At 46.1% G+C, this 24,699-nt stretch overlaps 1 pseudogene; it reads right to left on the bottom strand.

The window, feature by feature from the left end:
* LOC136510602 (disease resistance protein Pik-1-like) overlaps positions 1 to 24,699 on the bottom strand; it is a 117,948-nt pseudogene that overhangs the window by 61,069 nt on the left and 32,180 nt on the right.

The raw sequence follows: 24,699 nt of genomic DNA, 5'->3' as shown, positions 1-24,699 counted from the left end.
CCCCTGGCTACGTCCGAACACTCACTTCCAAGGGGAGAAGAGAAGGACTCATCTCTCTATCTTGTTTAAGCGAAACCCAGGAAAGGTCCATAGCCGACAAGTCAGCATATGTATCGATCGATCAACCATACACTCTGCAGAGGTTTTGCATAACCACAAGATCCGCCTTCCTCGCTGACCGTCATCAACTGGGCTGATTCCGGCCGCTTGCTAGCCTAGGATAATGCCACTCTACCATTCAGCCCTGGTACACCCCAAGTCTAGTCTGGGGTGGCTAAAACTGTGAGTCATGAGCCGGATCCACAAGGTCTCCCTGAAGTCTCGGAAGGGTGTGGGGGATCCTCCGCACCCCGTACCTCCCACGCACTGTCCGCTATCAACCTAGCAGTAGTGGCAATATCCTACCAAGTAGTCCGGTCGTCCCGCACCATATAGGGCGAGTGGTACGTAGGGCTTCCCGGTGAATCTGAGTACTAGTAAGTCCTTAGGGATGACCAAGCCAGAATGTCTCCATCAGGGTTTCCATTTACTGTGCCACCACAGCACCTCCATCCCGGGCTCCTCCCATCACAGGTTCACACCTAGGACCACCTCATATACTATTTACCCACCACAAGTATCCATTTCCAGGGGTGCCTAGGTAGCACCCCATGGCAAGACTTGCCCTAGGCTCGTCGTATACTCCAACTTGGTCAACACAACCCTCACCCTCCACGCACCCAAGTCACACACGCAGCACTCTCCCCATAGTCCAGATAACACCAGTTTTCCACCACGCATCAATGTAGTGCAAGCGTAGTAGAAGTAATAAACAATGAAATATAGTAGCGGGCGTGTGACTATCCTAACAGCAGGGTGAGCAGGGGTAAGGTTGCGTCAAGGTAAAGGCCATCAAGTAAGCATACTACCATGCAAGTCCTATCATAGTGTGAATACAACAATAAAGTAAAGCAATAGCGGTTCTATATTAGCCATGCGTAATAGGTGCTACGAGATTGGGTGGGATGTGGCACCTTCAGTGTAGTCATCTCTGTACTCCTCACGGTACTCATGATCCTCGTCTGTCTGGTTCTCCTCCGAGTCTACAAACGATTGCATTATAGTCGCGTTAGCGACGTCTATAGAATAGCACAAAGAAGCAATGAAAATTCAAAAGAGCAAATTGCACTCAAACATGGGTTCATTGCGTAGAGCTCGATTTTAGATGAATTTTGGTCCTGGTTTCATATTTTTCTGAGGTCGTATGAATTAGTTATGAATTTCTGAAGTTTAAATCATTTCTGAAAAATGGAAAAAGGCTGAATTAATCCTAGGCTGACACGTGTCACGCTGTGACTGGTCCACGTAACATGCTGACAGTAGCATGATGTCAGCATGACATCAGCATGACGTCAGCAATGCCATCGTCTCGGTTCTGGTACTGACAGGTGGGGTCCAGCTGACGTCATCATGACGTCACCTCGGCTGTGTTGCTACTGACATGTGGGTCCCGCGTGATGTCATCATGATGTCAGCATCTGACATGTGGGTCCAGAGTGTTTGTGACACTGACATGTGGGGTTAGGTCAATGGTCAACGGTGACCGGTCAACGATCAACATGGGCCGGGTCTCAAACGGGCTCCAGCGGGCTTCGGGTTGGGCCGGTCTGGGCCGGGCTTGGCCCGCCATGTGGCATGCTATGGCGCTGCCATGTCGTAGCCATGGGCCTCTACTGGGCCATGGTCCACGGCTCGCGGGCGTGGGCGTGGCTCACGGTGGACCAGGAGGTGCTGGTCCATGGACCGCAGATAGGTCTACGGTGGACCGAGTCCACCCTTCTTCTTTTAGGCGCGGTCCATGTACACCGGGTGCTGGCGTGGATGGCCGGTGAGGGGAGTCTCCCCTGTTTCTCCCATGGCTGTGCTCCCACCGGCGGCGTGCTCGCTGGTGAGCCTCCGTGGCGGTGCTGGTGTCCAATTCGGGAGGGGAAAGGCTTCCCTAGGCTATGGCGATCATGATGCTGGGGTCTAAGTGGTGGCCAGGGCCTTCCAGGGTGTTGGCCACGGCGGCTGGCGGCTCGGCAGTGCTCGCTGGTGGCGAGGTCACATTTGCAGGCTCTCCGATGGCTCGACTGGGTAGACAGGGGCTTCTGCGGATCCGTGGGTGCACGACGAAGGCGTCCAGGGCTCAAGGCGGGGCTTCGGTTTCCAGGTGACCGTTAGGGGCTCCCCGGCGGCCACGGCGATCATGAAGACGACGGCGAGGCACGCGGGTGTGCTATGGGGCTCCAGTGGGGTGGTGACGGCGTTGTCGCGGGTGTGTGCGTGGGTGCGTGTGTTTCCAGCGGCCGGAGACAGCCTTGGCCTACACGCTCCCAGTGTGGAGCGCCATGGCTGAACAGCGAGGTCCGGCGGCGAGCAGAGGAAGAACCGGGGCTCACCGTTGGTGTTGGAGTCGAATGTATAGTGGTGCAGTGGTGGGTTGTGGCCATGTAGCTCCAGATGTCGTGCAGTGCCGTGCGGCGTTGTGGCGTCATCCTTGCTCCGGCGGCTTCGGAGGTGCTCCGTCGGCGGCTCCTTCTTCTTTCTCCTGCTCCCTTCCTTCTTCCTCTCTTGGCTCTCTCTCTTGGCTTCGGTGTGCAAAGGGTAGCCACAAGGTGGCAGCGGGGCGTTGAGAGCTCGGGGCGCTAGGGCAACCGAGGCCGGGCTTTTATAGCCGAGCACCAAGCTTCCATGGCGGACGGCGATCGATCGGTGGAGAGGCATGCGATGCATCCTATGGTGGCGCGAGGTTGCGTGGGCGCGACGCCAAGGAGATAGGGGCATGCCTCGGGTATGACCCCCTGGCCCGCCCCTACCAGTGCTATCGGGGCTCGGTCGGAGAGGGGAATCGACGTGAGCGGTCGAGGGCGTGGCGTGGAGAAGATGAACAGGAGGGCTAACATGCGGGCCCCATGTGGTAGTGGCAGCAGGCGAGCGGAGGGCGCGCGGACGTGCTGGGCCGGCTCGTGGGCCGTGCGTGTGTGCTAGGAAGACGGGAAGGGGGGTGGCAGGCCGGCTGGGCTGGCTGGCTGGCGCGGGCCGAGCAGGCCGAGCCTGCGAGGCCTTCTTCTTCCCTTTTTCCTTTTCTGTTTTATTTTCCTTCTTCTTTATTTGAATTAAATTTTGATTTTTAAATTTGGATTCCAAATTGGTGCACCATATTCATTGGAGTTTTTTATATGAGGCCCACAACATACTTATATAAATACTAGGAATTTATTTAGCTATTTTGTATAACAAAAATAGGTGTGGTTTTTGTTATACAAAAGTAGAATTAGTTTTTCTCTTTAAACCTTTATTCCTTGGTTTGAATTTTAATTATTTCATGGTTTATTATTTTATTGGAGTTGTTAAGCATATCATAACTCAAATGGAAATCCAAATCACATTTTGAATTAATAGTGTATGCAATACTTTATTTGTTAGAATTTAAATAAACACAATTAACTAATGACATGCCATGCTTATGTGTTAACTTGGGTTGGGGTTAGACCTAATGCATTTGTTAGGTTGGTTTTCTATGCATGACACTCATCATCACCTGGGAGTTTTAAGAAAAATTTTGTAGTTGGTATTTTTTAGTGTATGGATTTTTGGGTTGTTACAGTCCTACCCCTTAACAGAATCTCGTCCTCGAGATTAAAGCGTAGCGTACTCTTTGAAAAGATAAGGATATCGTAGCCGGAGGTCAGACTCTTTCACCCATGTTGCTTCTCTTTCAGTGTGATTGCTCCATTGGATCTTGCACATAGGAATAGTCTTGCTTTGGGTCTCTTTGGTATCTCTGCCCAGAATTCTGATAGGATGTTCTTTATACTCGAGTGTATCTTGAATGTCAAGTGTATCAGTTGGAACTACTTCATCGGGCACTCTCAAACACTTGCGTAGCTGTAAGACATGGAATACGAGATGTACACCCATCAATTCCTCGGGTAGCTCAAGTTTGTAGGCGAGCTTTCCAATCTTCTTGCAAATCTTGTATGGACCAACAAATCTAGGGGCAAGCTTTCCTTTCACATGGAATCTGACAGTTCCACATAGCGGGGATACCTTGAGATAGATGAAGTCTCCCATATTGAACTCAAGTTCTCTTCTCCTTTTGTCAGCATAGCTCTTGTATCGACTTTGAGCAATTCTCAAATTCTCTCTTACTTGAGCAACTCCTTCTTCGGCATCTTGAATTTGAGCGGAGTCAAAGAACGATCTTTCTCCTGGTTGGGACCACATCAAATGTGTCTTACAAGGTCTACCATACAGAGCTTCAAATGGTGACATCTTGAAACTGGCTTGGCAGCTGTTGTTGTAAGAGAACTCTGCATAGGGTAAGCATTTCTCCCAATCAGAGCCATAATTCAGTACACTAGCGCGAAGCATGTCTTCTAAGATCTGATTTACTCGTTCTATCTATCCATCTGTCTGTGGGTGATAAGCAGTGCTGAAATCAAGTTTGGTTCCAATGGACTTGTGCAGGGCTTCCTAGAATCAGGACACAAACTGAGGACCACGATCAGATACAATACTGGAGGGAGCTCCATGTAGTCTGACAATATGCTCAATATATAGATCTGCTAATTTTTCTGCATTGGTCTTGGTCTTCACTGGTACAAAGTGAGCAATCTTGGTCAAACGATCAACGATCACCTAGATGGAATCATTGCCTTTCTGTGAACGGGGTAATCCAACTATGAAATCCATGGATATGCTCTCCTATTTCCACTCGGGAACGTCAAGAGGCTTTAGCAATCCTGCAGGCCTTTGATGTTCAGCCTTGACTTTATTACAGGTGTCACATCGTGCCACATGTCCTGCGATGTCTGTCTTCATGCCCTTCCACCAAAAGTGTTTCTTCAAGTCTTGATACATCTTCGAACCTCCAGGGTGAATACAATACTTAGAGTCATGGGCTTCTGACAGAATTTCCTCTCGTAGGGCTGGATCAGAAGGTACACAGATCCTATTCTTGAACCAGATGGTTCCTTGTTCATCTTCTTGGTGGTTGGTCTTGTAGCCTAGTTTCATCAGACCATGGAGATATTCGATCTCTTCGCAACTTTTCTGAGCTTGATGGATGCGATCTGTGATGTCATACTGTATGCGGAGCTCATTCAACAAGCCATGTGGTAGTATCTCTAGTTGGAAATCATCGATCTCTTCCTTGAGCTTAGGTGGTATGGATTCAGTGATCAAAGTGTGACAGTAACTCTTGTGACTGAGAGCATCTGCGACTACATTAGCTTTTCCCGGATGATAGTGAATTTCCAGGTCATAATCCTTGATCAATTCTAGCCATCGGCGTTGCCTCATATTTAGATCTTCTTGAGTGAAAAAGTACTTCAAGCTCTTGTGATCCGTATAGATATCACACTTGTTGCCCATCAAGTAGTGCCTCCAGATCTTCAACGCATGCACAACTGCTGCTAACTCAAGATCATGAGTAGGATAACGGTTCTCGTGTTCTTTCAACTATCGAGACGCATATGCTATCACTCTTCCATCTTGCATCAGTACACAACCAAGTCCTTGACGGGATGCATCGCAATAGACCATGAAATCCTTACTAATATCAGGCAATGCTAGCACAGGAGTTGTGGTAAGCTTCTGTTTCAATTCCTAGAAGCTTTGTTCGCACTCAGGCGTCCATTCAAACTCTTTAATCTTCTTCAGAAGGTTGGTCATCGGGCGGGCTATCTTGGAGAAGTTCTCAATGAATCGGCGATAATACCCGGCCAATCCCAAGAAACTTCTGACTTCTGTCACATTACGGGGTTGTTCCCACTCTTTCATAGCTTCAATCTTGGCTGGGTCAACTGCAACACCTTCAACTGATAGTACATGGCCTAGGAAGGCAACTTCCTGTAGCCAAAACTCGCATTTGCTGAACTTTGCGTAGAGCTGATGTTGGGCTAGTTTCTCAAGCACCGTTCTCAGATGATGTTCGTGTTCTTCAGCGGTGTGTGAATAGACAAGGATGTCATCAATGAACACTACCACGAACTTATCTAGTTCATTCATGAAAACCTTATTCATCATGTTCATGAAGTATGCGGGAGCATTTGTGAGTCCAAAGGACACCACGGTGAATTCAAACTGCCCATACCTAGTCACAAAAGCTGTCTTCGGGATGTCACTCTCTCGAATCTTCATCTGATGATAGCCGGATCTGAGATCAATCTTGGAGAAATACTTGGCACCTCAAAGCTGGTCAAGTAGATCATCGATTCTTGGCAGGGAGTACTTGTTCTTGATGGTGACTGCGATCAAGTTCCGGTAATCAATGCACATTCTCATTGAGCCATCCTTCTTCTTGACAAACAGAACAGGGGATCCCCAGGGTGAAGCACTGGCTCTGATACCAACTAAAGCGACCCCGATTTCCACGAAGGGAATTCCACAGCGTCGAAGTGTAATAAGACCGTTGTAGATCATATTACCCAAATTCCAGTTGAATATCACATCCATACAACGATAATATCAGAGTACAAATAGTGTGGAATTACATAAATTATTACATCGCCGCATTGGCGGAATGAAAAGTAGCATTCATTCAGAATAGCTTGAAGATAAGATCGCCAAACTTGAGCGTAGGAATGAACCCCTCAACCGTCAAACTTCAGCTTGATGTGCGGGTTAAGTCCCTTGCGATAATAGTATAGCTTCTCCTTCTCAGAGTTCACAACATAGGAAGGTGCATAGCGTAGAAGATTGGTGAAACGAGTAGTGTACTCAGTCACCCTGTCCTTTCCCATCTTGATGTTGCGGAACTCCTTAGCTTTGGCCTCCATGATACCCTTGGGAATGTGATACTCAGTGAATGCTTCAGCGAACTCATCCCATGAAATGTTAGCGGGATCCTCATGGGTATCACTGAAACTATCCCACCAGGCATGTGCTACACCTGTGAGCTAGTGTGCGGCTGCTCCAACACACTCATCGTCGGTGAAAGTAGTGAGGTCAAGCTTCTTCTCCATCTCCTTGAGCCAGTCATCGGCTACAAGCGGGTCAGGGTCAGTGCCATCATAGGTAGGTGGCCTTAGCTTCAGGAATCCCTCTAGCTTGCTTTGGAAATCATTCTGCTGACCTCCCTGGCGACGGTTTGCTCCTTCTACAAGAGCTGCAAGAAGTTGGGTCTGCTATGCCATTACTTCTGCCAAGTTCGATGGTGGTGGTGGAGGAAGGTTCTCCTCAGGCGGCGGAGTATTCTCCAGGTTGAAGGGTATCCCTCCACGTCCATGGCCACAGCCACAGCCACGGTTGTTGCCACCACATCCCCCATTTGGTTCGACTGGTTTGGGGTGGGCGCATGTCCACGGTTCATCAAGCGATTAGATCGGTGGTTCGACATCTGCAACACGAATCATAGGAATCTTAGTGCTTGTGCCATAAGTGCTTATAATTTGATATGATTACATGATTTTGATGATTTAAAGAAAAACATTTATACTATCCAACACTCATTACAAAGAAGCGATAAGATCCATAAGATGTAATAAGATCCAAAACATTCATTACATGGGTTTTATTACATAGCATCATCTGCAGTAGCTACACTTGAAGACGTGCGAGAATCGTACTATGAATAATGTCTCATAATACATCTCATAAGGGGTACATCATGGGGTACAACTTACAGAAGCTACTGACATGACTCTTGACCACGCAGGGTCATTCTACTCTAACTCGTACACCGCAATTGGGATACGACTGTTCTCGATCTTGATCTCCTCGTCTGAATTGTGAAGTCAAGACACGTACTTCAAGGCCTCGGCGAGCTCCTCAGTAGGCTTGGCTCCAGGTAGGGTAGGGCAGGCATCTAGGTTGAGGTGAGTCGAGGCTAACTCAAACTCCTCTATCCTAGGCTTCGTCTTGCTGCGTATCTCCTTGGGTAGCTGATCCCACATACCCTTCATCTCCCCGAGGCGCTTCCTGTCAGACTTCTGCCAAGCCTGCCATGTCCTCTCACACTTGTCCTATAGGTACTCGGTCTGCCTGAGTGCCTCAATCAGGTGACCCTGGTTACGAACGGCCTTCTTCCTGAACTCCTCTAGCTCTTGAGTCATGGTCTTGTTCCGAGATTGGATCTTCAGCATATCAATCCCCTTGGATCTCTCTCTGTCTCCTCTGCGGTTGAACTCGGCCTTCTTGTCATCCAACTCTCTCTGCAACTCCAATACCTTACTGTTGAGGTAGCAGTTCCTGTTGCCTAGGTCGGCTGCTTTGTCCTGTAAGTCAGCGACCTCGGCTCTGTGGACTTCTTCACGATGGTTGATCTCGTCCTGTAGCTTGGCGACTATCTCCAGTAGACTAGCTCGCTCCTGTGCTCCCTACGAGTCTCGCTCCTGGTACTCCCACCAGAGGGCCTGGTCCTGACGTCTCCTCTGCTCTAGCTAGGTCACGTACCTGTCCTGCTCTAGTAGGTGGATAGCTGAGACACGAAGGCATCTGTCCTCCTCGGCAAGGATAACTCTGCCGGCTGCAAAACTCTGCTCACTAGGGGTAAGGCTGAGGTCGAGGGCCTGGGGAAGTAGATGGAACTATGTCGTCTTTAGGTGCTCGTAGTGGTCCCTCATCACTCTGCGAAGTGCCTTGTGTGAGATAGCTTGTAGTCCCTCCTCGACTATGTCCTCTATAGTCAACTCGGTGAAAGCTGGGACAGAAGGTAAGGTAGTGCTAGCTGGGAACTCGACTGAGGTGATAATTGGTCCTTCGATTCCTCCTTCCTGAGCTGGCTTCCCGATGCAGGTGACCTTGACAAGCTCGTCGAGGACACCTAACATGACGAGAACTCAGCAAAGGGTCTGTGCAAATCCCCCAAGCTCATATAAGTCGAAGGTAAGCTTGGCGTGGTCCAGAGGTAGCGGTCCTAGAGGTGACCAGTCGACGTTCGTTCCATCTGCATGTGTTAAGGAACAGGTGTCAGTAGGTCAATGATAGATAAGCCTTGCATAAAAGTAAATGTAGGGTCAGTATATAACCGAAAGAAGGGCTATTCACGTCCTATTCTATCGTCCATTTCTAAGGGTTTCGTCCTATGATCAAGTATGGCTCTGATACCAACTGAAACGACCCCTGATTTTCACGATGGGAAATCCACAGAGTCAAAGTGTAATAAGACCGTTAAAGATCATATTACCCGAATTCCAGTCGAATATCACATCCATACAACGTAATATCATAGTACAAATAGTGCGGAATTACATAATTTATTACATCGCCGCATTGGTGGAATCAAAAGTAGCATTCATTCAGAACAGCTTGAAGATAAGATCGCCAAACTCGAGCGTAGGCATGAACCCCTCAACCATCAAACTCCTCGGAGCTATACTCCTCAGCAGAACCTGTGTGCCAAAAATTTATCAGTATGATTTGTACTGGCCACTCCCAACCCTATGAGCATTGCTTTGTGAAAATTGGATGCATGTTGGATGTAATCAAAAGGAACCTATAAGGCTGGGGTTTCCTATGCATTTAGCATATCAAGTATTTATTAACAGTTGGTCAAGTTTTAACACCATTCCCACACCTGTTCCACCCCATTCCCTTCCCAGAGCCAGGTTTCGATCCTGGGATCGATACACCACCATCTCCACACCATCACCATACCATCTCCATACCATCGCTCAGTCGACAGGCCAACTCTCTCTTGGCACTGTCTCAAGGCCTGTAGCCCCTGGCTACGTCCGAACACTCACATCCAGGGGGAGAAGAGAAGGACTCATCTCTCTATCTAGTTTAAGCGAAACCCAGGAAAGGTCCATAGCCGACAAGTCGGCATATGTATCGATCGATCAACCATACACTCTGCAGAGGTTTTGCATAACCACAAGATTCGCCTTCCTCGCTGACCGTCATCAACTAGGCTGATTTCGGCCGCTTGCTAGCCGAGGATAATGCCAATCTACCATTCAGCCCTGGTACACCCCAAGTCTAGTCTGGGGTGGCTGAAACTGTGAGTCATGAGCCGGGTCCACAAGGTCTCCCTAAAGTCTCGGAAGGGTGTGGGGGATCCTCCGCACCCCGTACCTCCCTCGCACTGTCCGCTATCAACCTAGCAGTAGTGGCAATATCCTACCAAGTAGTCCGGCCGTCCCGCACCATATAGGGCGAATGGTACGTAAGGCTTCCTGGTGAATCTGAGTACTAGTAAGTCCTTAGGGATGACCAAGCCAAAATGTCTCCATCAGGGTTTCCATTTACTGTGCCACCACAGCACCTCCATCTCGGGCTCCTCCCATCACAGGTTCACACCTAGGACCACCTCATATACTATTTACCCACCATAGGTATCCATTTCCAGGGGCGCCCAGGTAGCACCCCATGGCAAGACTTGCCCCAGTCTCATCGTATACTCCAACTTGGTCGACACAACCCTCACCCTCCACGCACCCAAGTCACACACGCAGCACTCTCCCCATAGTCCAGATAACACCAGTTTTCCACCATGCATCAATGTAGTGCAAGCGTAGTAGAAGTAATAAGCAACGAAATATAGTAGCGGGCGTGTGACTATCCTAACAGCAGGGTGAGCAGGGGTAAGGTTGCATCAAGGTAAAGGCCATCAAGTAAGCATGCTACCATGCAAGTCCTATCATAGTGTGAATACAACAATAAAGTAAAGCAATAGCGGTTCTATATTAGCCATGCGTAATATGTGCTATGAGATTGGGTGGGATGTGGCACCTTCAGTGTAGTCATCTCCGTACTCCTCACGGTACTCACGATCCTCGTCTGTCTGGTTCTCCTCTGAGTCTGCAAACGATCGCATTATAGTCGCATTAGCGACGTCTATAGAATAGCACAAAGAAGCAATGAAAATTCAAAAGAGCCAATTGCACTCAAACATGGCTTCATTGCGTAGAGCTCGATTTTAGATGAATTTTGGTCCTAGTTTTGTATTTTTCCGAGGTCGTATGAATTAGTTATGAATTTCCGAAGTTTAAATCATTTCTGAAAAATGGAAAAAGGCTGAATTAATCCTGGGCTGACACGTGTCACGCTGTGACTGGTCCACGTAACATGCTGACGGCAGCATGACGTCAGCAACGCCATCGTCTCGGTTCTAGTACTGATAGGTGGGGTCCAGCTGACGTCATCATGACGTCAGCATGACATCACCTCGGCTATGTTGCTACTGACATGTGGGTCCCGCGTGACGTCATCATGACGTCAGCATCTGACATGTGGGTCCAGAGTGTCTATGACACTGACATGTGGGGTTAGGTCAACGGTCAACATGGGCCGGGTCTCAAACGGGCTCCGGCGGGCTTCGGGTTGGGCCGATCTAGGCCGGGCTTGGCCCGCCACGTGGCATGCTGTGGCACTGCCACGTCATAGCCGTGGGCCTCTCCTGGGGCATGGTCCATGGCTTGCGGTCGTGGGCGTGGCTCATGGTGGACCAGGAGGTGCTGGTCCATGGACCACAGACAGGTCTACGGTGGACCGAGTCCACCCTTCTTCTTTCAGGCGCGGTCCATGTACACCGGGTGCAGGCACGGATGGCTAGCGAGGGGAGTCTCCCCTATTTCTCCCGTGGCTATGCTCCCGTCGGCGGCGTGCTCACTGGTGAGCCTCCGTGGCGGTGCTGGTGTCCAATTGGGGAGGGGAAAGGCTTCCCCAGGCTACGGCGATCATGATGCTGGGGTCTAAGTGGTGGCCGGGGCCTTCCAGGGCGTTGGCCATGGCGGCTGGCGGCTCGGCAGTGCTCGCCGGTGGTGAGGTCGCATTTGCAGGCTCTTCGGTGGCTCAACTGGGCAGACAGGGGCTTCTACGGATCCGTGGGTGCACGGCGAAGGCGTCTAGGGCTCAAGGCGGGGCTTTGGCTTCCAGGTGGCCGTTAGGGGCTCCCCGGTGGCCACGGCGATCATGAAGACGACGGCGAGGCACACAGGTGCGCTACGGGGCTCCGGTGGGGTGGTCATGGCGTGGTCGTGGGTGTGTGCATGGGTGCGTGTGTTTCCAGCGACCGGAGATGGCCTTGGCCTACACGCTCCCGGTGTGGAGCGCCATGGCCGAACAGCAAGGTCCAGCGGCGAGCAGAGGAAGAACCGGGGCTCACCGTTGGTGTTGGAGTCGAATGGATAGCGGTGCAGTGGCGGGTTGTGGCCATGTAGCTCCAGATGCCGTGCATTGTCGTGCGGCGTTGTGGCGTCGTCCTTGCTCCGACAGCTTCGGAGGTGCTCCGTCAGTGGCTCCTTCTTCTTTCTCCCGCTCCCTTCCTTCTTCCTCTCTTGGCTCTCTCTCTTGGCTCGGGTGTGCAGAGGGTAGCCACAAGGTGGCGGCAGGGCGTTGAGAGCTCGGGGCGCTAGGGCAACCGAGGCCGGGCTTTTATAGCCAAGCACCAAGCTTCCATGGCGGATGGCGATCGATCAGTGGAGAGGCATGCAATGCATCCTACGGTGGCGCGAGGTTGCATGGGCACGGCGCCAAGGAGACAGGGGCATGCCCCGGGTGTGACCCCTGGCCCGCCCCTGCCAGTGCTGTTGGGGCTCGGTCGGAGAGGGGAATCGGCATGAGCGGTCGAGGGCGTGGTGTGGAGAAGATGAATAGGAGGGCTGACATGCAGGCCCCATGTGGCAGCGGCAGCAGGCGAGCGGAGGGCACGCGGGCGTGCTGGGCTGGCTCGTGGGCCATGCGCGTGTGCTGGGAAGACGGGAAGGGGGGTGGCAGGCCAGTTGGGCTAGCTGGCTGGTGCGGGCCGAGCAGGCCGAGCCTGCAAGGCCTTCTTCTTCCCTTTTTCCTTTTTTGTTTTATTTTCCTTCTTCTTTATTTGAATTAAATTTTGATTTTTAAATTTGGATTCCAAATTGGTGCACCATATTCATTGGAGTTTTTTATATGAGGCCCACAACATACTTATATAAATACTAGGAATTTATTTAGCTATTTTGTATAACAAAAATAGGTGTGGTTTTTGTTATACAAAAGTAGAATTAGTTTTTCTCTTTAAACCTTTATTCCTTGGTTTGAATTTTAATTATTTCATGGTTTATTATTTTATTGGAGTTGTTAAGCATATCATAACTCAAATGAAAATCCAAATCACATTTTGAATTAACAGTGTATGCAATACTTTATTTGTTAGAATTTAAATAAATACAATTAACTAATGACATGCCATGCTTATGTGTTAACTTGGGTTGGGGTTAGACCTAATGCATTTCTTAGGTTGGTTTTCTATACATGACACTCATCATCACCTAGGAGTTTTAAGAAAAATTTGTAGTTGGTATTTTTGGGTGTATGGATTTTTGGGTTGTTACAGACAGGTACAGTACACGTATATGTAAATAAGATCATCAGCTAGGTGGATATTACCAGTATAAATCATTGAGCTGATGAATCTAACGATAAAGGATATAGCACGCGAACAAGTCGACTATCTAATATAAAGGATCTACAGACGCTCTGAATCTAATCTGTTACCATCAATAGGGAGGTTCGACCAGATCGATGGCAGCTATGATGATAATAACAAACTAAAATTGAAGAATCCATAAAACCATCTACACTTCGACAGGCTTTCCAAAAGACATGCTATACATGAAGGCTCGGATGAATCGGCTAAAATAGCCGATTTTGGTGAAGAGGACTACAACGTGTGAACAATCGACTATTTCACATGAACAGACCTATGAACTCATCAGGCCTGACCTGCTATCTCTAACAGTGGGGTTTGACCGGATCGATGCAGCCGTGATAAAGACAACAAATCAAACCTTTAAAGTAAACATATCTATTCATGTTCAACATAATCATGTAAACATGATGTAGGCGTTAACGCACAAGCGATCGGCTATTTAGCCGATGCAGGCATAGCAAAAAGCTATGGTCATGCCTAATCAAGAACAAATCTACTAGCTAGCATCCTCCAATCTACAGTGCTATCAGTGGGGATCGACCGAATCGTTACAGCCATAATAGTGAACCATAGACCAGATTTAACTAACCAGCAAACCTCTCCAAGATTATTCATGCTTTAACCACGTACTATGCGTGATCAAGATTGAAATAAAATAGCCGATGAAACATAAACCATCGCTCAAGGTAGACAATATCGTGTTGTTACAAAATGAATGACGGATCTAAAGGATATGAGGCAGATCTAAATCGATATTGACCGGGCAGATTGATGTTGCTGCAGACTAATGACAATGAAAAACATCAGCAAGATCGGTAACTTAATGAATCTACCAAAGATCGCCACTCTTAGGTAGAGCCGATAACTTGACCTTAATCTAATTCGAGCAGTGGAGGTCGACTGGATCGATGCAGCCGTACTTGAACTAGACAAGAGTCGATAACTAGCTTATACTAGAGTCGCAGTGGAGGTCGACCGGATCGATGCAGCCATATGAACAGAAGTATAAGCCATGACGGTACTTACAGACAAGTCGGAGGTCGGCCGGACCGATGCAGCCCTGCTCATTGAAGAACTCACCAAGATCTACTCTACTCCTACTCCTAAGGGGTGGCCGGAGCCAAAAAAGTAAGTAACTTGTATTTGATTGATTGTGTCTCCTTTACAATAGCCGAGGTCCAATATTTATACCTGGAACCTATGCATGAATCCTATTTAAGCATGACTCATTGCAATCTTTGATACACGAGAAGACATTCCTAATTTAAGATAACTTGGACCCTAATCTTACCCTTTTTATAGAGTCCAACATGTCTTTTCCTGACGCCAACCATAGCTTTTATCGTTATTTGCTGGCGCTATCTGAAGAGAGCCGATCCTAGTACTGCATTCGAATCAGCTAACACTGACCTTTATGCAATCGATCCCCTGATGACACGATCTTAGGAGCTTTCGATTTCTTACAACTCTTCTTCCCAAATTTTGGTGTAAACATATGCCCCCCAATTTTGGGATAAAAGTAATTTTATTTCAAAATTATCATGCCTGTACCCCCGATAGGTCTGTAGTCACGGGTACAAAATCTTGATCTGGGGTCTACCGTCTATCACCGTCTTTGCCAGCTTATGAGCCCATGCTTCAAAATTTTTACGAGAGCATCATTACTTCACGGGCGCTTTCCAGGTCGACTATAAAATGTCTTTTGACTCTAGCGAGAGCAATTCAACAACTCAGTTATGTTTGTCTATTGCCTGCTTACTCGAGTGCCTCTGGCTCTGCCGGACCCCCACGGTCTAATTTTTTTTTGCCATGAAGATCTTGAGTGGTTAGAAGAATTCTTGTGCATAGGGTGATTGTGTCGCTCATGTTAGCGCCTTGTCGAGGAAGAGGATTAGCTACTATGGTTAGAAGAATTCTTGTGATATCACCTGAGTCTTCTCTCCATGCTCGCAGAGTTGTTCTAGTGTTTGCAAGGGCTAAAATGTGTGGACACCTTCCCCTTTTTCGCTCCATCAAATGCTCATCAGGAAAACCATAGACATCTTTCCCATAGTTTCCTAGTCATCGAGAAATCAGTTGGGCATCTATTAAGCAGGTGGCCTTTCCCCTTCTCATGGTATAATTTTATCAACGGGCTGATGTGACTCGGTTCATGATGACCTTCGGCCTTGTGGGGACCCGGACTCCCTTCAATCCAAAGAGGCCTTGGTAGGTTGATCGCTAGTCAATGTAGACCTTTCGTATCCATCCCATGATATTTTGTGATTATGGGAAGCAATGAGTTCAAATCTGTTATCTCTTCGTGATCCGTCCCCTAAATTTCCGGAGTGTCGATCTGTTTCCATATCAGACTCTAATTCCATAACCCCGGCGAAGTCTATCCTCTCACCTTCCTGGACTATATATACGGGCCACGGCTGTGGATCGAAAAATAGCCTGCTTAGTCCCAAACCTTTCGTGTCTTCGGTGCGATTTCTGCTTTCCCAATAGGTTTGAGATCATGGAGAATAGCAAGAGGTCTACTGTGGAGGTCCTTAACGGATCTACGTCATCACGCTGGCACCTTCGTCATCAAGAGGGTGCACCTCGGGATGCCCTCACCGTCTTGGAGCATAGGGCTGACTCCGCTCATCCTTTGGGGTCATCCTTGTCAACAGCTCGCCGCCAGCTCCCCTGCTATCCGAGGAGGTGTATCGACAACGATAATCTGCCTGCCTCCATCGATCGGGCTGGCTAGAATCTCGCCGACTGCCTCTCCCTTATAGAATCTGCTCTGGCCATGGTTCGGTGCCGATCACCTTCCAAGGCTGACCCGGTGGAGGATAGGTTGGCCGAGGCTGAGGCCAGAATCATGGGTGAGATGCCTACCACAACCTTCTATCTCTTCTTAATTTCGTCTTCAAGATCTTGATCATCCCTCCCTTGAATTTTTTAGATCTATCGGCTCAGCTAGAAAGCCTTTGATCAGCTACAGAGTATGCGGCGGGATTCGTCGATGCCAGAGGCGTCGTTCCGGTGGTTCGCTTGCACAACATCCCGAACTATGCTAGGGAGGTCGCTCTTCATGGCATTCGTTATGGTGCTGCCATGGTGTTGGCTGCTGCATAGGCCCGCTCTGGCCACGAGCTTTGATTTCTTCCCCATGGTTTTCCAGCCACCGAACACCCTAGGGATCACGAGCGCCTGGTTGAGGACTTCTTCAATGCTGCCAACTCCATAGCCTTCACTACCTAGGCCGAGGACATAGTGAATAACGTGTTCCCCGGCCTTTAGTTTGTAATAGGAGAAGCTGATGAATAATTTCTTCATTCTAATTGGTTTCTTGTACTTTTATTCCATGTTCCAATCTGTGTCTGTTCTTGCTCTATAGGCAATACATATCATATCGGCTTTTACCCCTTTGGATTTATTTTGAACTAGAGGCGATACCCTTCTGGTATCGGCTATTAGAACTGATGATTGAACTAATCAGCTGTCAAGTATTAATCCAAACGCTAGGATAATATTTCTTTAGATATTTTCTATTGATTGCTCTGCCAAACTCTTCTCCACCTCCTAGCGTTTCCAAAATATAAGCATTATCGGGCGCACAACGTTTAATCCGATAAGGTCCTTCTCAATTAGGTGACCATTTGTCGAACCTGCCGTCTTTTGATCTGATCGGCAATTTCACTTTCCAGACCAAGTCACCTTCAGAAAATTGCTTGCTCTTGACCTTTTTGTTGTAATATTTTCCAACCCTTAGATTATTAGCTTTGATATTCTCAAGAGCACGTAGCCAATGGCAACTTAAGTCTTCCAAGTCGTCTATCATAAGATTCTTGTAAACTTCGGCTGACAAATCATTTTGCAACGTGATATGCCTCGATCCAGTTTGAATTTCCCAAGGGAGGACTACATTGTGACCATACACAAGTTCATAAGGGGACATTTTAATCGATCCATGACAGGCCATCCTATATGTCCATAGTGCCTCATTAAGCATCGAATGACACTTCCTTGGCTGTTCTTCAATCTTTTTCTTGATTAGCTTAATCATAATCCGATTGGATGCTTCTGCCTGGCCATTAGCCTAAGCATAGTAAGGAGAAGAATTTGGTAGCTTAATTCCCATACTGGCAGCAAAATCTTAGAACTCTTCTGATGTGAACATTGTCCCTTGATCGATAGTGATAGTTTGAGGAATCCCAAAATGATACACAATATGCTCCTTAACAAAATCAACCATGTTCTTTGAGGTTACCGTTTTCAAAGGAATTGCCTCAACCCACTTAGTGAAGTAATCTATTGCTACCAATATGAACTTATGTCCTTTGCTTGAGGGTGGAAAAATTGGCCAATTAAATCGATTCCCCAGCCTCAAAATGGCCGATGCAGGCGATTTCTAGATATTACCAAAACATTGACAGTCCTGGCACCCCTTATAATACTCAAAACAGTCTTCCAATATTGTTGGCCAAAAATACCCAGTTCTACGAATAATCCATTTCATCTTATAAGCCAATTGATGAGCTCCACATATCCCTTCATGCACTTCGCCCATCAATACCTTAGCTTCCTCTTGATTCAAGCATTTGAGCAACACCCCATCGACTGTTTTGTAATATAGCTGATCATCTAGTAAAACATACTTAGTCGATTTATACCTTAGCTTTCTGGTAACTTTCTATGATGGATTCCAAAGGTAATCGTCTATTTCAACTCTCCAATCAATATTTGAGGTCTCACTACTCAAGACTTCTTGAAACACTCGGTTACCCGACGCACTTTGAGCTAAATGATTAGCCTCTTGATTTTGTGCTCTTGGAATATGTTGAAAAGAGACATGTGGAAATTCCTTGAGCAACTTTTGGCACTCATCATAATATCCCTCAGAGTATCTTCTTTGCACTCATATAGGCTGATCAACTGATTAATAATTAACTGTGAATCTCCAAATACTTCAATTGCCTTGGCCTTTACTTCATGAAGAAGTTGAAGCCCCTTAAGAATAGCCTCATATTCTGCTTGGTTGTTGGTAATCATTGGTTTAGTTGGAAGAGCAAACTCAAAACTTGCCCCCCGAGGTGAAATGATAACAATACCAATGCCACCACCTTGCTATCATGATGACCCATCAAAAAACAACGTCCAAGGTACCGCCTCCACATAGCCAACAATTGGCTTATGATGTTGGGTGACAAAATCGGCCATTACTTGCCCTTTGACTGCTCTAGCCGATTCATACCTCAGGTCAAATTCTGACAACGCAAGAATCCACTTTCCCATTCTTCCATTTAATATTGTGATTGATAGCATGTGCTTCATCACATCAGTCTTGGAGACAATTGTACACTCAGCCGACAACAAGTAATGTCGTAACTTAGTGCAAGAGAAATATAAGCATAAGCATAACTTCTCGATGGGAGAATATCTTGTCTCTGGATCTAGAAGCCTCCTACTGAGATAGAAAACAACTCGCTCTTTCCCTTCGAACTCTTGCATCAGGGCCAATCCAATTGTCTGGTTATCGGCTGATATGTACAATTTAAAAAGGCTTACCTTGCTGAGGAGGGACCAGCACGGGCGAACATTTCATATATTCTTTTATCTCCTCAAATGCCTTTTGTTGTACATCACCCCATTTAAATTCTTGATCATTTTTCAACTTCAACAAGGGAGAAAACGACAGAATTCTCTCCGACAAATAAAAAAACCTCCTGATAAAATTAATCTTGCCAAGCAAAGATTGTAACTCTATTTTAGTAGTCGGGGGCACTGCCTCATCAATTGCTTTTATGCTTTCTTGACCAACTTCGATTCCTCTCTCGTGGACCATGAATCCTAGAATTGTCCAGCTGACACTCCAAAGGCACACTTATTTTGATTCATCTTTAGACCATGTTTCTTTGTGCGTTCCAGAGTCTCCCATAAATCAGCTAGATGCTCCTTATACCCCTTGGATTTTATCATCACATCATCAATGTAGATTTTAACAATCCTACCGATCAACTTATGAAAAATATAATTCATTGCCCTCTGATAAGTTGCACCGACATTTTTTAGACCAAAGGTCATCACAACCCATTCAAATAAACCGATTGCGCTGGGGCATCTGAAAGCTGTCTTTGCTATGTCTTCCTCAGCCATGAAAATTTGGTTATATCCTACATTGCCGTCCATGAAGCTAATAACTTTGTGCCAGACCACTGCGTCTACCAACATATCGGCTATCGGCATTGGATAACCATCCATGGGTGTAGCCTTTTTTAGATCTCTAAAATCGATGCAAACTCTTAACTTTCCATTCTTCTTATACACAGGAACAACATTCGATATCCACTCCGCATATCGACATAGTCGGATAAACTTTGCTTCCAGTATACTTTCAGTCTCCTTTTTTATATCACCAAGTACGGTTGGGTTGAATCTTCTTAGAGCTTGTTTAAATGGCTGATATCCAGGTTTGATTGGCAACCGATGTTCAACAATCGATCGGTCTAGACCAGGCATCTCATAGTATTCCCAAGCAAAACAGTCTTTAAATTCTTTTAATAAATTGACTAACTCTTGCTTATACTCAGGATCCAACTTGGCACTTACATACATCGGCCTAGGCCTATCTCCAGAACCATTGTCTACCTCTTCTAATTCATCGGCCGACGTGAAGCCATGTCCCATCTTGTCATCTGTACCATCTATTGGATTATCCATTAAAACAAGTTTTCAAAGCTGATTGCTTGGATCGGCTGCTAGTTTTCATTATTGATTCTAATGAAGCCTCCTTCCCATAACTTGCCAGAAAAGCACTCAAAGTCTTCTAGCTCCCAAAATACTGGATCGGCTGTTATAATACTTATAGATTCATCAGTGTGAACCAGCTTGACATCATCTCCATGCCATTGAATTAAACATTGATGCATGGTTGATGGCACACAACAATTCGCATGAATCCAATCACGACCAAGGAGTAAACTGTATGACCCTTTTCCATCCATGATGAAGAACATGGTGAGCAGTGTCTTACTCTTGATTGTTAGTTCGACATTCATTGCCCCCAGGTCTTAGATGCATTACCCCCAAAATCCTTAAGCATCATGTCAGTCTCAATCAAATCTCCTAGTCCCTTGCCAAGTTTACGAAAAGTGGTGTAAGTCATAAGATTGACAGAAGCACCTCCATTCACCAACATCTTGTTCATCGGCTTCCCATCAACAAAACCTCTTACATATAAAGCCTTTAAATGCCGATGCTTGACTGGTTTATCGAATATAGCCTGATGTATAACTGTCAACTTGGCAACTATTTCTTTGTACTTTGATTCATTGAAATCTGAATAAACTTCTTGATCCGCTGGAGCTCTGAATTCTGATGGTAACAGAAAAGCCATTTGAATATTAGCCGATGGTTAACTTCTATCGGCTGTTTGCTTAGCACGCCACATTTGAGGTCTACCAGATGCTTGAGCCTATTCTAGTTCTCTGTTCCTTAGCCTTTGCACTATTCTTTTCTGGCTTCTTATCAGACCTCCTGGACACCATTAGCCCTCCTGCCAAATATATTCATCTTCATTATTTTCTTCTTCATAATCAGTCTAGTTTTGATCAACAACTCATTTTTCAAGCTGATCATGAACACTTCTATTTTTTAAGCATCGATCCATGTTATTATGATGATATGCATCTTGAGCATGGATAAACCAGCGGTTGGCTTGAGATTGCCTGAACTCCCAATATTGCTCGCTGCAGTCTGGATAGTTATTTCTGGTAGGCAACTTCAAACCTTCATTCCAGCAATGTCTGAAGAAAGGGCAATTTCAATGTGATTCAGCTTGCTTTCTTTCATACCTCTCTTCCTCTTGTTGACATTGGTATTCTTGCTCTTCTAAACAATGCTGATAATCCTTTTCCTTCTGCCGCTACCATTTATTCTACAAAATTCGAGATGTAACACGTGGCTTTGTTGCCCCATCCTTTGATGTTTCCCCATGCTCATATCAGCTCTTTTGCTCATCACGACGCCTTCTAATTTCTCTATATTCACCAGCCGATATTTGCATCTTGGGATCGACTGTTCTAGTTTCTCTTGATCTGGTTGATGTTAGACCTTAGTCTTCCCTTTGAGCAGCCAAGCATTGACCATGTTTTGATCTCCTAGGAAAGGATTATCATCAACTTTCATCTTCCGAGGCGTATCAAATTTGAGCCTTCCTTGCTAAATAGCCCTCTGTATATGCTGTCGGAAAACTCTGCATTCTTTAGTAGAATGAGATGTAGCGTTATGAAACTTGTAGAACTTCTTATTCTTCAACTGATTAGGGAGCAACATGACATGATTATCAGGCAACTTGATATGTCCTTTCTCAAGCAAGAAAGCGAAGAGCTTTTTCTGATTTTGTGACGTCAAAGTAATAGCTCTCTTCAATTCCTCTTCCCCAAGGATTTGGCACCATTACTGTCTTCTTACCCTAATTCCATTTAGCCGCGACAACTTCTTCTTCCTCATCATCCTCATAGTAGTCATCGACTGAATATGGATTATAGGCTTCGGTCATTGTGGTACTTTTCTGGAATTGGGTATCTCTGCGCATATTCTGGAATTGGCTATTGAGCGCTGCCACTCGTTGAGCCAACTGACCCAAGTTGTCAAATTCTTGTCCTAGCAGCTTCTCTCTCCATGTTGGCAACATTCCTAGAACGGCCAAAGTAGCTAGCTGATCATCAGTTAAGTTCAGTGAGAAGCACAAATTTCTAGTCTCTCGGAACCTTTGAAGAAACTCGGTGCCCGATTCATTAGTTCTCTACCTTATAGTTATCAAATCGGTAATCTTCTTCTCCCCTGTCCCAGTGTAAAAATATGTATGAAACTAATGAAGTTTCATACATATTTTTACACTAGGACAGGAGAAAAGAAGATTACCAATTTGACAACCATAAAGCAGATAACTAATGAATTGGGCACCGAGTTTCTTTAGAGGTTCTGAGGGACCAGAAATTTGTGCTTCTCTTTGAACTTGATCAATGATCAGCTTGCTGCTTTGGCCGTTCAAGGAATGTCACCAACATGGAGAGAGAAGCTGCTAGGACAAGAGTTTGACAACTTGGGTCAGTTGGCTCAATGAGTGGCAGCGCTCAATAGCCAATTCTAGAATATGCGCAGAGATACCCGATTCCAGAAAAGTACCACAATGGCCGAAGCCTATAATCCATACTCAATCGATGATGGCTATGAGCACTACAAAGAAGAAGAGGTTGCTGCAGCCGAATGGAATTGGGGTAAGAAGACAGTAATGGTGCCAAATCCTTGAGGAAGAGGAGTCGAAGAGAGCTATGACTTTGACGTCATGAAATTGGACAAGCTCTTCGATTTCTTGCTCGAGAAGGGACAGATCAAGTTTCCCGATAATCATGTTATGTTGCCTCCCGATCAATTAAAGAATAAGAAGTTCTGCAACTTTCACAATGCCACTTCTCATTTTACTAATGAATGTAGAGTTTTCTGGCAGCATATACAGAAGGCTATTCAGCAAGGAAGGCTCAAATTTGATACACCTCGAAAGATGAAAGTTGATGATAATCCTTTCCCAAGAGATCAGAACATGGTTGATGCTAGGTTGCTCAAAGGGAAGACTAAACTCCTGACATCGACCAGATCAAGAGAAACTAGAATAGTCGATCCCAAGATGCAAATATCGACTGATGAATATAGAGAAATCAGAGGGCGTCGTAACCAACAAAAGAGCTGATATGAGCAGGAAGAGACGTCAAAGGATGGGGCGACAAGACCACGTATTACATCTTGAATTTTGTTGAATAAATGGCAACAATAGAAGGAAAAGGATTGCTAGTGTTGATTAGAAGAGCAAGAATACTAGCGTCAACAAGAAAAAGAGAGGTATGAATGAAAATAAGCCGAATCGCATTGGAATTGTCCTATCTTTAGACATTGCAGGAACGAAGGTTTGAAATTGCCTACCAAAAATAACTATCTAGAGTGTAGCGAGCAATATTGGGAGTTTAGGCAATCCCAAGCCAACCACAGGTTCATCCATGCTCAAGATGCATATCATCATAATAACATGGATCGGCACTTAAAAAATGGAAGTGTTCATGATCAGCTTGGAAAGCGAGTTGTTGATCAAGATTGGGCTGATTATGAAGAGGAAAGTAATGAGAAAGAATATGTCTGGCAGGAAGGCCAATGGTGTCTAGGAGGCTTGACAAGAAGCCAGAAAAGAAGGGTACAATGCCTAAGGAACAAAGAACTAGAATAAGCTCAGGCATCTGGTAAGCCTCAGGTGTGGCGTGCTAAACAAACAGCTAATAGGGGGCAACCATCGTCTAATATTCAAATGGCTTTCCTGTTTCCATCAGAATTCAGAGCTCCAGCAGATCAAGAAGTTTACTTAGATTTTGATGAATCAGAGTATGAGGAGATAGTTGCCAAGTTGACAGTTATACAGCAGGCTATATTCAATAAACTAGTCAAGCATCGGCACTTAAAGGCTTTATATGTAAAAGGTTTTATTGATGGGAAGCCAATGAATAAGATGTTGGTGGATGGAGGTGCTTCTGTCAATCTTATGCCTTATACCACTTTTTGCAAGCTTGGTAAGGGGCTAGGTGATTTGATCGAAACTGACATGATGCTTAAGGATTTTAGGGGTAATGCGTCTAAGACCCAGGGGGCAATGAACATTGAACTAATAATCGGGAGTAAGACTCTGCTCACCACATTCTTCGTCATCGATGAAAAAGGTTCATACAGTTTACTCCTTGGTCATGATTGGATTCATGTAAACTGTTGTGTGCCATCAACCATGCACCAGTGTTTGATTCAATGGCATAGAGATGATGTCGAGCTGGTTCACGCTGATGAATCTGTGAGTATCACAATAGCCGATCCAGTATACTAGGAGCTAGAAGACTTTGAATGCTTTTCTAGCAAGTTGTGGGAAGGAGGCTTCATTAAGATCAGTGATGAAAGCCAACAACCAATCCAAGCAATCGGCTCTGAGAGTTTGTTTTAATGGATAATCTTGGCTTCGCGTCGGCCGATGGATTAAGGGAGATAGACATTGGTCCTAGAGATAGGACCAGGCCGATGTATATGAATGCTAAGTCGAATCCTAAGTACGAGCCAGAGTTGATGGATTTGTTAAAGGAAGTTCAAAGACTGTTTTACTTAATGAGATGCTTGGCCTAGGTTAATCAATTGTTTAAATTTTGATCTAAAGAGTTCTAATGCAACCTATCAAGAAGCGATCAGTGGAAAATGATTGAAGGAGTATTATCTCAACATTTAAGATCGATGCTCGACAGCTAATAGGTTCAATCATTAGCTCT

Source organism: Miscanthus floridulus, chromosome 16 (assembly GCF_019320115.1).
Source record: "Miscanthus floridulus cultivar M001 chromosome 16, ASM1932011v1, whole genome shotgun sequence".
Lineage (NCBI taxonomy): Eukaryota > Viridiplantae > Streptophyta > Magnoliopsida > Poales > Poaceae > Miscanthus > Miscanthus floridulus.
This window is presented reverse-complemented; position numbering and strand designations above follow the sequence as displayed.